Here is an 18,238-nt window from a genome sequence, read left to right as displayed (position 1 = left end):
CTACGTCCGCAACCTCGGCGCGGACCATATCAACCACCTGCTCTTCGCCATCGCGCCGCCGCGGGCGAAAACGAACTGGGGCTACTCGCTCCAGCACCCGGCCTAGGAAATTGTCAATCTCTGCAAGCGGTGACGGTGATGAGGACGCATGAGGGGCTCACCAGCACCGGCCTCCTTGCCGTGTTCATCACCCGCCGGGTCCTTCCGCTTCAGAGGCACTCCTGCCTCATTGGTGAAATGATCGGCCTTCAGGACCCCAATCGCATGGGGTCGACGCGGCTGTCCGTCAGGTCGCGCGCGGCGTGAACGACATCTCCAAGGCCAACGTTGGAGAGGACTGGTGATTCGGCAAGGCGCCGTACAACCAGTCGAACCCGGCGCTGCAGGTGAGTGTCTGGTCTTCTTACTTTGCTGCCGCGCATCTTCTTATTCGTCCCGACGCGACGCGGGAGATACTTCTGAACGCGAGTCGACATCCTTACGCCCGGGCTCCGTCGCAGGTGGCGACGGTGGAACCAGAGGAGCCCACGGCTCACGGCGGCGAGGAGGTGGCCGAGTCCGACGCCGGCGTTGGGCGTCACACGGGTAAGTTTTGAATCTTTCCTTCTTCATTTGCCTTGAATTGTTGATCATGTCGCGGTGTAGGCGACACTGACGCTGGTTGTTGGTGTAGTGGTGTTGGGCGGGGGAGGCGGCTAAGGGAGTCCTGGATAAGGGGGTATCCGGACAACCGGACTATATACTTTGGTCGGACTGTTGGACTGTGAAGATACAAGATTAAAGACTTCGTCCCGTGTCCGGATGGGACTCTCCTTGGCGTGGAAGGCAAGCTTGGCGATCCGTATTATAGATCTCCCTCTTTGTAACCGACTTTGTGTAACCCTAGCCCCCTCCGGTGTCTATATAAACCGGAGGGTTTAGTCCATAGGACACAACAACAACAATCATACCATAGGCTAGCTTCTAGAGTTTAGCCTCTCTGATCTCGTGGTAGATCAACTCTTGTAATACTCATATCATCAAGATCAATCAAGCAAGAAGTAGGGTATTACCTCCATCGAGAGGGCCTGAACCTGGGTAAACATCGTGTCCCCAGCCTCCTGTTACCATTAGCCTTAGACGCACAGTTCGGGACCCCCTACCCGAGATCCGCCGGTTTTGACACCGACATTGGTGCTTTCATTGGGAGTTCCACTGTGTCGTCGTGATAAGACTTGATGGCTCGTCTCGTTGTCAAAGACAACATCACCTCCTGGGGAGCCCTGGCTCTAGGACAAACTCTCCGGCTGGGCGGCTTTGTTATGAACACCCGATCGGCTGTCGCGCCGACAATGACTTCTCAGGTCATTAAAAATAGACTCCACGTTGATCCGGAATTTGCCGAACAGATGGACCCGATGGAGTTCTTCTCCCTCAATAAGCTCTTGGATCGCATCACCACCCTGGGTATCGCGACGGACTATGACCAGATCGGGCTTAAACCTGAGCGAAGGGAGATCCACTCTCCACCGGTCACCCATGAGATAGCAGTAGTGGAAGAGCATCATCCTAATTCTCCCTCTACTTTGAGGACGAACTATGTCCGGATTTCCGAGCTCTCCCAGCCGGACGCCCGCTCCCGGGAGGACATGACCCAGGCCCCGGACTCAGAATTGGGTGGCGGGCCGAAGAGATCGGGCAACGCCCCAGAACCCGAGCCGTTAAGCTCGGAAGCCTCTTTGCCCGTGGGTCCCAGATCGGGTCGGGATTCGGATTCAAATCCACCCACCCACCCAGATTTATCCAATCATTCACATATCAGACAAGAGCCCCAAGAAACAGTACATCATTACTGGGCCAGATTCCTCCTTGTGATAAACAGGGTCAAGGACTGTCGCGAGGTAGACGCAATCTCCCTCTTTTGCAAAAATTGCATGGACAAAGGGATTCTCAATGCTATAAGTCGCCGTGACATAGTACACTTCGCTGACTTAGTGGCCATAGTGCAAAAATATTGCGCGATGGAAAGCGCCTAGAAAACCCAAACAAGCTTTTGGGACAATCCGACTCTAACCAAATCCTCTGTTCGAACTAAAAGGGTAAACTCCCGTAAGTCACTCAATTCAAGTACCAAAAAAATAAAGCCCGCCGCAAGGCGCGGAACCGTATTGGAAGAATGTCTAAACGGGCCGTGCAAGATTCACAGCACACCGGATACTATGCCAACGCATAGCCTTAGAGCATGTTGGATACTCCGGCAGGTAGCAAAGAACGGCGAGGACCTCCTCATAGAACATACAGTAGAGCAACATCCCGCCGGAGACAACAATACGGTATTTATAGTCTTCGAGACTTTCGCCTCAAATAATAGGTGCAAGCGAGCTCAGCGCAGCCTCGCAGAAGTTTGCCATGTGGCAACAATAAATCCATGGAACGACACGGCTATAACTTACAATGCCAGTGACGAACCTCAATTGCGAACAATCCGAGCACCAGCTGCTTTGGTCCTTAGCCCAATCGTGGATGGCTTCAGGATCATTAAAGTGCTCATGGACGGCGGAAGTGGACTAAACCTCATCTATGAGGAAATCCTTAACAAGATGGAAATTGACAAGAGCCGCATTAAGTGAAGCAGCACGACCTTCAGGGGAATCATCCCTAGTCGGGAGGCACAATGCGCAGGGAAAATCACACTGGATGTGGTATTCGGCATGCCGGAGAATTACATGTCCGAAGAAATTACATTCCAAGTGGCCCCATTCAGCAGCGGATACCACGCCCTCTTGGGGCAGGATGCATTCACGAGTTTCCAGGCTATACCCCATTACGGGTACATCAAGCTCAAAATGCACGGGCCCAATGGAATCATCACTCTAGCTAGTGATCCAGACGTCGCACTCCACGCCGAAAATAAAACCGCCGCCATCGCCCTAAAGGCATTATCAGAAGCCCTCACGGCCGAAGAACTAACAACCCTGCGAGCAACAGTCGACATAGACGACGTGATACTCGACAAACAACCTAAATCCACCTCCTTCAAACCTTCGGACGAGATAGTCAAATTCCAGGTCCACCCAATGGACCCTTCAAAGACAACTTCCATCGGGACACAGCTGAACCCCACAATAGATGCCACACTGCGAGACTTCCTACGTGAGAATTGGGATATCTTCGCCTGGCATCCTTCAGACATGCCAGGCATCCCACGCAGGTTGGCCGAACACAGCCTCAATATACTGAAAGGATACAAGCCAGTCAAGCAGACTCTTAGACGCTTCTTAGAGCCTAAGCGGCAAGCCAAGCTACTCGAGGCCGGATTCATCAGAGACATCAAACATCCGGATTGGCTAGCAAACTTTGTAATGGTACCAAAAAAGGACAAATCCTGGCGCTTGTGTGTCGATTTCAAGGACCTCAATAAAGCTTGCCCTAAGGATCCCTTCCCCCTCCCTCGCATTGATCAAATAATCAATGCCACCACAGGACATGACTCATTGTGTTTCCTCGACGCATACTCCGGATACCATCAAATAAAGATGGCGGAGTCCGACCAGGCCGCAACGGCCTTCATCACTCCGTACAGCCCCTTCTGTTTCAACACCATGCCCTTCGGGCTCAAAAACGCCGGCGCAACCTATCAACGCATGATTCAGACATGCCTAGAAAAACAAATTGGCAAGACAGTAGAGGCCTATGTAGATGACGTGGTCATCAAAACAAGACATGTCGAAACTTTGATAGATGACTTGAGGCTTATGTTCGATAATCTCCGAACATACGACATCAAGCTCAACCCGGAGAAGTGTGTCTTCGGAGTACCCTCTGGAAAATTACTCGGCTTCATTGTTTCCAATAGAGGAATTGAAGCCAATCCGGCAAAAATCCGAGCTCTGTCACAGTTGGCTATCCCAACAGACCTCAAGCAGATCCAGAAACTAACTGGATGCATGGCTGCCTTAAGTCACTTCATCTCCCGCTTAGGAGAAAAGGCACTACCTCTGTATCGCCTTCTTCGGCACACCAAACACTTCGAGTGGACGGATGCGGCCACGGCCGGACTAGAAGAAATAAAGGCACTATTGGCCACAAACCCAGTCCTGACGGCGCCAAACTTTGGCGAACCCATGCTATTATACATAGCTGCAACAAACCAAGTTGTGAGCGCAGTGCTCGTCGTCGAACGAGAGGCAGACGGACACAAGTTCCCGCTCCAAAAGCCGGTATATTACGTGTCCACTGTCCTCACTCCATGCAAATCTCGGTACCCACACTATAAAAAGATTGCGTACGCGGTCTTCATGGCATCCTGGAAACTACGACACTACTTTCAAGAGTGTTCGATCACGGTGGCCTCCGAAGTACCACTCAATGACATAATAAATAACCGCGACGCAACAGGCCGAATTGCTAAATGGGCTATTGAGCTCCTTCCGTTCGACATAACATACAAACCACGGTGGACCATTAAGTCGCAAGTACTGCCTGACTTCGTCGCCGAATGGACAGAAGCCGAACTACCTAAAGAGTATGATGCTTACTCAAATTGGATCATGCATTTCGATGGCTCTAAAATGCTGGCCGGATTGGTTCCTGACATCCCCCACCGGAGACACGGTGCAGTACATCCTCCAAATATTATATACAGACTCCAACAATGCAGCGGAATATGAGGCTCTGTTGCATGGTCTTTGGATGGCAGTCTCCATGGGCATTCAATGCCTCGAAGTGCGCGGGGACTCGAACCTCGCAATATCTCAGGTAAATGGAGACTTTGATGCCAAGGACCCGAAAAAGGCGGCCTACCACACACTACAAGAAATATGTCAACTTGTGACCACCACTATTGGTCACTAAATGATCACTAACTGACTATAGCGACCTTTCTTCTGGAATGGTCGTAGATGTTTATGACCAAAAAAAAGGTCGTAGATTTTACGACTAGTTATTTTGGTCACTAGCAATCCGACCACACCACGTCAGATCCACCGTGGCAAGCTCACGTGGCAGAATTACGACCAAATGAAAAGGTCTTAAAATAGAATCAGCCCGGTCCATTTCAGCCGTCTACATGGGCCAAGCCCAATAATTCGGCCCGTTTAATTTTCTCTCTCTCTTTATTTTGCTTATGTGTATGTGTTGGAGATATGCCCTAGAGGCAATCATGTCTGATGATATTTCCTATGTGTTTATGAATAAAGATAGTCCTTGGACATTATCAATGATGTGTATCAGCAAGTACGTGACTTGTTTGTGGGACTATGCATTGTATGATGACTGTCCTAAAAGGTCCCTAGTCGAAAGGGATGTGTGGACGCGCAGCCGACTAGACTAGCATATGACATGGTCGATGGCTCGGTCTCACTAGCCATGGAGCAGTGGATGCTAACCGGATAATATGGACTTGGAAAGGTCTGGTCGGATTCGACATAGTCGGATCCAAGTCGAGATAAGGTCCGAGGTCGGACAGACCCAACTATGAGACGCAGCGATATGTCATCTATGAGTCTCTAGTACAACATACGTTCTGTGTCCTAAGACCTGAGCTGACGCATGTATTCGAGATGGTGAAAGACTTGGTTTGGGCTGACCAAACGCTACTCCGTGACTGGGTAGTTACAAAGGTAGGTTTCGGGTTTGTCCAGTCCCATGCTGCGAGACATGGTCGAGCAAGATGGGATTTGCCCCTCCGATCAGGAGAGATATACTCTGGGCCCCTCGTGTGATCCGACCAGGAACAACATGGCCATGCGACAAGGATTATGAGATAATCCGGATAGTGGTCGGTATCACTAGAACGAGAAAGAGGTCGGGTTAGCACAAGGATGACAGTCTCGCCTTGAGCCCGACAACATATATCGTGCGGCAAAGGGAACAGAAGTGTGACACGTTGTACAGGTTCGCCTAACCAGCTTCATCGCCTTGCTAGAGGCCGCTACCAGCCATATAGTCCGGAGGTGATCCGAACTGCGACCAAGCCAGCTTGAATCTAAGGGGTCGCGCGCTTAAGGGAAGGAACCTACGAGGTCGGTTCGTAGGACACTGGTCGGATGTGATCCGAACTGGACTAGGAACGTGGCCGAGTGGACTTTGGGCTTTAGGGTCCATGCGAGGCCCAAGTGTTTAGCCCGCGACGGACGCCTATATAAAGTGGAGGTGCAGCACACTCGGGTGGTTGATCGCTTCGGCGCTACGACTAGGGTTTGTATGTGTTGCGAATAGCCACCTCCGCTCGCCACCGACTGTGTGATCGGACCTAGCAGTCCGCCGCACGATGTTCCTCCTGCACGCGCGGATACCGTTAGAGGCGGTGCACTTGCGCCACTCCGGCGAACTTGTACGTGGGATCAGACGAATGGCTGTTCGAGGGAGATCGAATGAGGAGGAGACGATCCACGCAGACGCGCTGCCCCAACTCTTCTTCCGTTGCACGGCACTGCGCGTCTAGTGGTAACGAACTGTGATCCATCTCCCGTAGCATGTTCCTGGATGTTCTGTGCATAGGAAAATTTTAATTTTGCAGTCGACGCACCCTACCGTAGAACCCAACAGTGGTATCAGAGCCTCTGCTACAGGATTTGGATTCAGATCGTATGCATATTAGACATATGGAGGCGGCAGATGAGATCTGTTGTCCTTGAAGAGATTGGCTATGTGCACGGTTGATGTGATCAACTGCACATGGGGATCGTTGAGGCTATGTTTTCTGTCAATCGGGATCGATGAGGTCGTGACACGATCTACCCCTACCGGTCGGTCATCCGCCATCGGGGTTAACCGTGAAATGTAAACCCGAATTGGATTCGCGATGATCAATGAGATCGGTCAGATCAGAGAATTCGGCGTGAACGGAGTCCAGATGTGATATGTGATTTCCGAAAACGTATGCGTAGCGCCGTGTATTTTGTACCCGACACACAAACTGGTAGAATGCGATTCTATGCATAACTTTGTTTTGCAGGTTTGATGTGAATAGCATGGCTCATGTGTATGTGATGCATGTGTGTAATTTATATGTGGCTTGCGTGTCATGTTTGTCAGCTGGCAGGAGCCAAAGTGCTGTCATTATATTGTATAACGACCTGCGTGTCGACTTGTGACTCTATGTAAATCCATTACTAGTTGTAGTAGTTGGATAATAGAGATCAGGTTGGCGGCCTGGCGTCCCGGGGTGACAAACAAGATGGAGTTCCTGGATGGTCATTGGAGTCGGATCCGACCTAGAAGAACGTCCATGAAGGAGCCATACTATTTCACAATATGTGTTCATTTGTGATTGTTATGCTTCTTTGTGTCTATGCATGTTAGAATGATAGAATGATCCCTCATGAATATCAAGCGAATTGCCATCCCCGGTGTTGCACCTTCGCACGTCAAGTACTTCTAGTAGTGGGCTCATAAAATTGGGGTGCTGCTAGGTGTCCTTGAACTGAAGGGTTTGTGTCGGACACGGACATGCACTGCATCAGGTTAACTTGACAAGGCTATCAAAACGGTTTTGGGCCTTGTGGCAAAGAAGGTTGGGAGCCGGGGTATGAGATACCTTCCCGACCGACAGGAGTCGTATAGAGATACGCTTAGCAAGGAGTTGCTTACCGGATAGGTATGTTGGCTAGCAGTGATGCTAAAGATCACTAGTCGCATGCGCTAGTCGGATCTTGAAATCACTGAGAGTTTGCGGAGGGATGCTGACTTCAGCGGGAGTATTTCTGTTTAGGCTAGAATTACTCTACATAAACGCATTGCTTAGTGATTGCATATTTTCTGTTGTAGATCAATGGCACCACCTGTTCAACCCAACTTTGCATTGAAATCAATTCTGGAAAAGGATAAACTGAATGGAACAAACTTTACCACCTGGTATAGAAATCTGAGAATTGTTCTCAAGCACGATAAAAAGGAACATGTTCTAGAGGATCCACTTCCAGAGGAACCTGTCGATAATGCTAGTGCCACAGCTGAATGCCTACCAGAAACTCGTTGATGAATCAACGGAGATCAGCTGTCTGATGCTGGCTTGTATGGAGCCCGATTTGCAACAGCATTTCGAAAACGTTGAGGCTTATGATATGATCGAGAGTCTCAAGAGCATGTTTCAGACACAGGCTAGGACCGAAAGGTTCAACGTCTGGCGATCCTTGATGGATTGCAAGCTGAAGGAAGGTGATCCACTGAGCCCACATGTGATCAAGATGATCGGATATGTGCAAGCTATGGATCGTTTGGGCTTCCCGCTCTTGGATGAGCTAGCTACTGATGCTGTTCTGGGTTCTCTTCCGCCCAGCTATGGGACGTTCATCTCGAACTATCATATGCATGGCATGGATAAGAAGCTCACTGAATTGCATGGGATGCTCAAAGTGGCAGAGCAGGATATTAAGAAAGGCACGCATCAAGTGTTGATGGTGCAGAAATCGGCTATGTTCAAGAAGAGTTGGTCTAAGAAGAAGGCTAAGGCAAAGGGCACGGAGATGGTAACCTCTGCCGCTGTGCCAAAGTTTGGACCGGACTCGAAGACCATTTGCTATCATTGCAAGGAAACTGGTCACTGGAAGAGAAATTGTAGCAAGTGGCTTGCAGAGCATGGCAAGAAGGCCGGAAATGCCTCTTCGGGCAAAGGTACACTTGTTGCATATGTTATAGACATTTACCTTACTGACATACCTGGTAGCTCTTGGGTATTTGATACCGGATCGGTTGTTCATATCTGCAACTCGATGCAGGGGCTGGTAAGAACTAGGCGTGTGGCATAAGGGGAGATTGACACTAGGGTCGGCAACAAAGCAAGAGTTGATGCGTTGGAGGTCGGCACGATGCAGCTCCAGCTTCCTTCTGGATTTATTTTGGAATTGAATAATTGTTATTACATTCCTGCACTTAGTCGGAACATTATTTCTGCCTCATGTTTGATGAGTCAGGGTTATGAATTCAATTTAAAGGACGATGGTTGTTCGATATTTTTGAATGGTATGTTCCACGGCTATGCACCCATTGTTGATGGGTTATTTATATTGAATCTAGAACAGGAACCGGTCAATAACATAAATCTCAAGAGGCATAAGCCTAATGAGATAAATCCAACATACTTCTGGCATTGCCGGCTTGGACACATTAGTCTGAAACGCATGAAGAAGCTCCATGATGATGGGCTCCTAACTTCGTCCGACCTCGGGTCGTTCGAGACATGTGAATCATGCTTGCTCGGCAATATGACTAAGTCTTCTTTCGCAAAGAGTTGTGAGAGGGCGTCCGAGCTGTTGGAGCTCATACACAGTGATGTGTGTGGTCCAATGAGCACAACTGCCAGAGGTGGCTATCTGTACTTCGTGACTTTTACCGACGACTTGAGTAGATATGGATATATCTATTTAATGAGGCACAAGTAGGAGACTTTGGAAAAGTTCAAAGAGTTTCAGAACGAGGTTGAGAATCAGCTCGGCAAGACTATAAATCTTCTACGATCTGATCGTGGAGGTGAGTACATGAGCCAGGAGTTCGATGATCATCTGAAAAGTCGAGGTATAGTACCTCAGCTCACACCTTCGGGTACGCCAGAGAGAAATGGCGTGTCAGAATGGAGGAATAGGACCTTGTTGGACATGGTCCGGTCTATGATGAGCAAATCGGATTTACCCTTGTCATTTTGGGGATACACTCTAGAAACTGCAGCTTTCACACTTAACAGGGTACCATCAAAATCTGTAGACAAGACACCACATGAGATGTGGATCGGGAAGAGTCCCAGTTTGTCTTTTCTAAAGATTTGGGGTTGTGAAGCATTTGTCAAGAGACTTATGTCAGACAAGCTTACACCCAAGTCGGATAAATGCATATTCGTGGGATATCCGAGGGAAACCTTGGGATATAGCTTCTACAACCAGGAAGAGAACAAAGTGTTTGTTGCTCGGAACGGGGTTTTCCTTGAGAAAGAGTTTCTCAGTCGGGAGGCCAGTGGGAGGACGGTTCGACTAGAAGAAATTCGAGGACCACTCGGGGACGACTCGGCTGGTGATGAGATCATACCGGAGTCAGTCAGGGAACCTGTAGTGGAAGCGGCACCGGAACCACGGAGGTCGGAAAGATTGTGCAGAGTGCGTGATGTATTGTTGCTAGAAAGTGACGAGCCGTCCACATATGCGAAAGCGATGGTGAGCCCAGATTCCGAGGCATGGCTGGAGGCCATGATATCCGAGTTAAAGTCCATGGATGAGAATCAAGTCTGGGATTTGGTTGATCCGCCACCTGGCGTAACTGCCATTGGTTGCAAATGGGTCTTTAAGAATAAAACCGATGTGGATGGAAATGTTCAGATCCACAAAGCTCGGCTTGTCGCTAAAGGTTATGGACAAGTTCAAGGAATTGACTACGACGAGACTTACTTGCCGGTAGTGATGCTGAAATTAGTGAGGATCATACTAGCTATAGCTGCATATTTTGATTACGAGATTTGGCAGATGGATGTCAAAACAGCTTTCCTTCACGGAAATTTAACCGAGGACGTGTATATGCTGCAGCCCAAGGGTTTTGTCAATCCGACTAGCACTAGTAAGGTATGCAAGCTTAAGAGATCCATTTATGGGTTGAAGCAAGCATCTCGGAGTTGGAACATTCGTTTTGATGAGGTTGTCACTGGTCTCGGTTTCATCAAAAGCGAAGATGATTCTTGTTTATACAAGAAGTTAAGTGGGAGCTCGATAGTGTTTCTGATCTTGTATGTGGACGACATACTACTGATCGGAAATAATGTTTCGATGCTAAACTCGGTCAAGGAATCATTGAATGGCAAGTTTTCGATGAAGGACCTTGGTGAGGCAGTCTATATTTTAGGCATTAAGATCTATAGAGATAGATCGAGGAGGCTGCTCGGCTTAAGCCAGAGCACGTACATAGATAAAGTGTTGAAGCGGTTCAACATGAGTGAGGCAAAGAAAGGGTTCTTGCCGCTCTCACATGGTATAAGGCTAAGCGAGACTCAGAGTCCTTTGACACCTGATGAGCGAAGCAGGATGAGTAGGATTCCATATGCCTCAGCAATCGGATCCATCATGTATGCCATGATATGTACAAGGCCTGATGTTGCTTTTGCCATAAGCCTAACAAGTAGATACCAGGCCAACCCAGGTGAGAGTCACTGGGCAGCTGTAAAGACTATTTTGAAGTACCTGAAAAGGACTAAAGAGATGTTCCTAGTTTATGGAGGTGAGGAAGAGCTCGCCGTATGGGGTTACGTCGATGCTAGTTTCCAAACTAACAGAGATGATTGTCAATCACAGTTCGGATTCGTGTACGTCCTGAACGGAGGAGCAGTGCACTGGATGAGTTCCAAGCAGGATACGGTGGCCGATTCTACCACAGAAGCCGAATACATTGCGGCTTGTGAAGCTGCAAAGGAAGGTGTTTGGATCCGGCATTTTCTGGATGATCTTGGTATTTTCCCAGCCTCGATGAAACCATTGGACCTTTATTGTGATAATTTTGGTGCCATTACACAAGCCAAGGAGCCGAGGAATCACCAAAAGGTCAGACACATAGACCGGAAATATCACCTGATATGAAAGATCGTAAAGAATGGTGATGTAGAGTTATGCAAGATTCACACAGATGCAAATGTTGCAGATCCATTGACTAAGCCGCTTCCACAACCCAAGCATGAGGGGCACGTTAGAGCTATGGGCATTCGATGTCTATTTGATTGACTCTAGTGCAAGTGGGAGACTGTTGGAGATATGCCCTAGAGGCAATCATGTATGATGATATTTCCTATGTGTTTATGAATAAATATAGTCCTTGGACATTATCAATGATGTGTATCAGCAAGTACGTGACTTGTTTGTGGGACTATGCATTGTATGATGACTGTCCTAAAAGGTCCCTAGTCGAAAGGGCTGTGTGGACGCGCAGCCGACTAGACTAGCATATGACACGGTCGATGGCTCGGTCTCACTAGCCATGGAGCATTGGATGCTAACTGGATAATATGGACTTGTAAAGGTCTGGTCGGATTCGACATAGTCGGATCCGAGTCGAGATAAGGTCCGAATCGGACATACCCAACTATGAGACGCAGCGATATGTCATCTGTGAGTCTCTAGTACAACATACGTTCTATGTCCTAAGACCTGAGCTGACGCATGTATTCAAGATGGTGACAGACTTGCTTTGGGCCGACCAAACGCTACTCCGAGACTAGGTAGTTACAAAGGTAGGTTTCGGGTTTGTCCAGTCCCATGCTGCGAGACATGGTCGAGCAAGATGGGATTTGCCCCTCCGATCAGGAGAGATATACTCTGGGCCCCTCGTGTGATCCGACCAGGAACAACATGGCCATGCGACAAGGATTATGAGATAATCCGGATAGTGGTCGATATCACTGGAACTAGAAAGAGGTCGGGTTAGCACAAGGATGACAGTCTCGCCTTGAGCCCGACAACATATATCGTGCGACAAAGGGAACAGAAGTATGACACGTTGTACAGGTTTGCCTAACCAACTTCATCGTCTGCTTGGTGGTCGGCACGCCTTGCTAGAGGCTGCTACCAGCCATATAGTCTGGAGGTGATCCGAACTGCGACCAAGCCGGCTTGAACCTAAGGGGTCGCGCGCTTAAGGGAAGGAACCTACGAGGTCGGTTCGTAGGACACTGGTCGGATGTGATCCGAACTGGACTAGGAACGTGACCGAGTGGACTTTGGGCTTTAGGGTCCGTGTGAGGCCCAAGTGTTTAGCCCGCGACAGACGCCTATATAAAGTGGAGGTGCAACACACTCGGGTGGTTGATCGCTTCGGCGCTGCGACTAGGGTTTGCATGTGTTGCGAATAGCCACCTCCACTCGCCACCGACTGTGTGATCGGACCTAGCAGTCCGCCGCACGGTGTTCCTCCTGCACACGCGGATACCGTTAGAGGCGGTGCACTTGTGCTGCTCCGATGAACTTGTACGTGGGATCGGACGAACGGCTGTTCGAGGGAGATCGAACGAGGAGGAGATGATCCACGCGGACGCGCTGCCCCAACTCTTCTTCCGCTGCACGGCACTGCACGTCTAGTGGTAACGAACTGTGATCCATCTCCCGTAGCATGTTCCTGGATGTTTTGTGCGTAGGAAAATTTTAATTTGCATTCGACGCACCCTACCGTAGAACCCAACAGTATGGGCCTGGCCCAATAATTTGGCCTTCTATTTTTTGGGAATGGAGCCTTTTTCTGATGATTTTTTATAGTCCACTATTGTTTTGGGCCACAACCTTTTTGGTCTAGTTCGAATTTGGGCCTTGGCCTTTTTATTTTCTGCTATGCAGCCTTTTATAATTTTTTTTCTTACAGTCATTTCCTTTTTTAGGCCCAAGCCTTTTTGGTCTAATTCTTGTTTGGGCCTTGGCCTTTTTAGAGCCCAAGTTCTCATTTTGCATAACTATAAACAGAAAGGCCCAGGTGCACAAGTGATCCACAAGCCCAGGTGCACAAGTGATCCACATAACTTCACAGAAAATAAACAATAACTCCACAACTTCACAAGTGATCCATAACTTCACATAACTTCACAAGTTCACAAGATCACATAACTTCACAGGTTCACAAAATGCAACAAAATGCAACAGCCTTAACTTCACAGGTTCACCGCACAACCATCAAATAGCCATCAAACTAGGTAGCAATGCAACAAAATGCTCAAAGACAAACTGCACAGCCATCAAACTAGACAGCAATGCAACTACCTTAGCAGCACAGCCATCAAACTACCTTAGCTCCAAAGAGAGCCATCAAGTGGGCTAACTTCTCTTCCTGTTCTTGAGACTTCTTGCGCAGCAGCTCAAGTTCCTTATCGCGTGCAGCTTCAGATTCTTCCGCCTTCATCTTGATTGCCGCCAATTCTTCTTGCACCAGGTCAGCTTGAAGCTCGGACCTCTGCAGCTTCTGCTCAAGGTCACGAACATGAGCAAATACTTCAGCAGTTGCTTTGCAGGAGTTGTTCCTAGATGACTGGAGCCCAACATTTGTGAGGAATGTGCTTTGCTTGACAGATTTCAACAACACTTCTTCGGCAATTTGAACAGTAGACTTTGGCTCTTCACCTTCTTGTACCGGCGCGTCCTTCATTTCTTCCATCTCAAGCTAGCATATGGAGGAAAATGATAGGCATTAGTGGAGAAACCAAACCAGCACACAAATGGATTATTTGAAGTAACCAAACCAGCCCACAAAATCTATACAAGAAGATGATGACTAGTGACCTGGAGACAGCAATTGGAACAATATGATCGCTTCATTAAGCCTAGAATGGTGGTTCTATATAAGATGGCTTCCTGACTAACATTCAGATCAAATTTCATCATGTCATAAAAAATGCAACAAATAGCATCAAAGCATGGAACACAGCATGGAACTATCTTCATTAAGCTGTTCTTATATCTTCATTAAGCCTAACATGGAACTATAAGCATGGAACTATCAAACAACATCAAAGCATGGAACTGGCTCCGAATCAAATAGCATCAAATCATCAAAGCATCAAAGCTGGCATGGACAAAGCTGGCATCAAAGCTGGCATGAATCAAACAGGGCATGGACAAAGCATGGAGTGACTTACTATAGCATTCTTGACTGGCTCCGAAAACCCGTGCTTCTTGCTGTTGTGGGTGGCCTTAAACAAGTCAATCACAAACAGCTCCTCACCCTTACGCTCTTCTTTCTGAAATGTTTTTCAACAAAAATCAAAATGTTATTCAGCAAGAATCAGAAATGTTATCCAACGAGGATCAAACGGTAAGGTCTCTAGAGAAAAGTTCTCACAGTGGCAAAAATGTGTGCTGTGTAGTGCCTGGAACCAGTTCTCTGATTGTACACGACTTTTTCTCGATTCATCTTGTTTGACACACAGGTTTCCTACAAAAAAGCATACTGTCAGCATGATCTAGCACTAGCATATCATGTGTAGAACATAAAGCATCAAACAAAGCAGAGACAAACCTTGTGTCTTGGGGTAGACCACATCTCCACCAGAGCTTGCCATTCACCATCCGTCAGATCAGGTACTGGAGACTTGATGTTGACTTTATTTGCGGCTACGGTATCAAAATACTTCTTCTTGATCTGATGGCGTCTGTTCTTTGAATTTTTCTGCAGAATATCTTTTCACGCGGTCTTGATGGTCTCCGAGTTCGTGTTCATCTCAAAATTTGCCTACCAAGAAAACAAACAAGGTAGGAACAATATTAGTGATCATGCATAGGTGTAACAGAAAATAGATAGCAATTAACTATGAAACAAGTAGCTTACAACAACTTTCCCAATGTAGTTCTCCAATAGACTAGCATTTTTTTTGTATAGCTTGAAGTGAGGAAGAACTGGAAGATGGTTTCTTGCAACGAGTCCACACTCAGAAGCAAGCTTTGCTGACTGCAGAGGCTTCTCTGGATGCTTCATCCCTTCGGCAATTTGGATAGGCACCTTGCTACCAAGCGACTTGGTGATCCTCTCTAGCCCTTTGCCCTTTCTAGGTCTAGTCTTGGTAGTCATTGCATCTAAAAATGAAATTGAACTCATAAATTAGAATAGAAATCGACAAATGCGGGAATCGACAAAAGCATACATGATCATTCCATTTGGAAAATGCACTAGTAAAAGATAGCATTGCAAAGGTCAACTTGCGTGATTGAAGCACAAGCTGCTGTTCTTCTTCATTGATGACATCATTCCTGTCAATAGAAGGTGCAACAGGGCTGAGGTCTGTGTGGAAAGTGCCTGCTTCATCAGTGCAGATGGTTTCTCCTTCATCTAGGCAGACAGTGCCACTTCCATCCATGCTGAGAGTGGTTCCTTCATCCATGGGCGGCAACTCATCACCCATTTGCACCAAGGTCTCAGAGTCCATGCGCAGCAGACTTTCCCGATGGTCCGTCGCAGTCGCCATCTTTGCTTTCTGCCTTGTGACTCTATCAAGGGCAGGTTCATCAGGTTCCAGGATCCTCTTTTTTTGTCCTGGAGCTGGGGCCATCACCCTTCCTGGAGGCATTGCAGCAGATGTTTCTGAGCTCTTCTTCTTCTTGCTGACTGTCTTCTTAACATCAGGCCCCTTCGTCCTAGATTCCTTCAGTGCCTCGTATAAATAGCACGGAAAAAAGCATTAGATCACAAGAGAAATATGTGAGCACAAGGAATAACATAGCATAAAAGAACCCCAGCCCTCCAAGCAAGACAGAGTTTGCACCTTAACAGTCTTGCTCACTACAACATCATCCACTTCCTCTCCATCAATAACTTCATCCTCGTTCCTCATGATATTTCTAGCCCTAACCTTCTCGTACTCAGTGAGAGGCTCTTCTTTGCATGATAAAGGAAACGTAACTATTAGGTGAATGTTTGGAATGCATGGACAGACAGCCAAACATATCTTATGAAATTTTATTATCATTTAATCCTAGTTATTCAGGTAAGGAAGACTAACAGCACACAGGCACAATTAAGCCAGCTTATTCAGATTGCAGCAATACATTTCACTTAGCATATTAAGACACAGATTTTATGAAACTGACAGTATAACCACAAGGAGCAAGTTGCATACCAACGGCTGGCCTCACGTTTGACCTTGTCATCCTTGCCATGGATGATCTTGAGGTGGTGCTTGCAAAATAGAATAAACAACAATCAGATACAACATGGATAAAGTAAAATGATGCACTTGTATCAATAAAGGAAAGCATTTGGACCAACATGCACATACATGTAATACATGTGAAACAAACTTGATGGATCAACAATACAATGATCTTGTGTTATTAATTAAGCAAACATGTAAGTGTACTAAACAACCATGCATGTACACTGGAAAGATATGAAGCATCTCTTAATATCTTCACTACATCAAGCAGGAGGTAGTAATGTACATCAAGAAATCTTCCTAGTGCCTCATATAAAGTACACAACAAGCAAGCAAAGTGCTAGTAGTACTGCTGATGCAAACCCTAACCATATGTATGCTAGCAAGCAACTGAATTGAAGCAAACTATATATGGGAAGCAATGCATTAGCAGTAACATATGTGAAGCAAACTACATCAAGCTAAGTGAATTAAGGTTGTGGTACCAGAGACAAGAACAAAACTCACATGTATTACAATTATATATAGTTGGATACAAATACAGTGCACACAAATTATACTTCGGTAATGTGGATTAGCAAAAACAACTATTTACAACAATCACTTTTATGTTTTAACTTGCAATTTTATCCATGTACCTGCAATCATCTATAAGCAAATGAATTACTCAATTGTTTTCCCTAATGGAGGCAAGCTTATGCATTCAGAGCAACTGATTGCCCAACAGTTGATGAATAAAGAAGCAAACAGTGTTAACAATAATAGTAGGCCTTGAAATCATGCTTATGCATGCAATTTAGAAGAGTATATCATGAGGACCTTCAAAACAACTAGATGTTGCCACTGGTAAAGCATGAAACAACTATTGATTATGTTGCCTCTACACAGCAAACATGGCTACAGACTAGAAGAACACAAATTCAGACATTTCGACAATTAGAATCAACCTTTTATATTAAAACACGAAAAATTATCTAGCACCAATATGGTATATATTAAAACTAGTCATACTGCCTTAACACACTAGGAATTCCAATACTACAGTAAGTACTAAGCATTGTCTTGTTCACTGGAAAGAAGAACACAAGCTTCATGCACATATCATAAAAGAAGAACACTGCTACAAACCCCATGGGCACAACATAAAAGAAGTCTTCTACTTGAACAATCAGGATGGGCGTGCAACAAGAACCCTAACCCCATCATGTTCTAGCCATGAACCAGAGGGAGATCAACCCCACGAACCCCATGAAACCTAACCCTGACCCCATGAACCCTAACCCTAACCCCATGAACCAGACGGAGATCCTAACCCTAGAAGATCCTAACCCTAGAAGATCCACCGAACCAGAGGGGAGATGGATCCAGCAGAGGAAGGGAGATGGATCCACCGAATATCGAGGGGAGATGGAGAAGTACCTAGGGGCGGATGATGTTGATGATGCAGCGGTGGTCGTCGTCGATGTAGCCGCCGCCGTCGTCGATGTAGTCGATGTAGCCATCGTCGTCGTTGATGTAGTCGATGTAGTCCATGTAGCCGCCGTCGTCGTCGATGTAGTCGATGTAATCGATGCGAGCGATGTAGCCGTCGAGGGGAGGGGATTCATCGTCGGGGAGGGTGGTGCGATGCGGCTTGGCGGCATGGAGGAGGTGAGGGAGTGGGGC

Source organism: Triticum aestivum, chromosome 1B, assembly GCF_018294505.1.
Source record: "Triticum aestivum cultivar Chinese Spring chromosome 1B, IWGSC CS RefSeq v2.1, whole genome shotgun sequence".
Classification (NCBI taxonomy): domain Eukaryota; kingdom Viridiplantae; phylum Streptophyta; class Magnoliopsida; order Poales; family Poaceae; genus Triticum; species Triticum aestivum.
Note: the sequence above shows the minus strand (reverse complement) of the source record.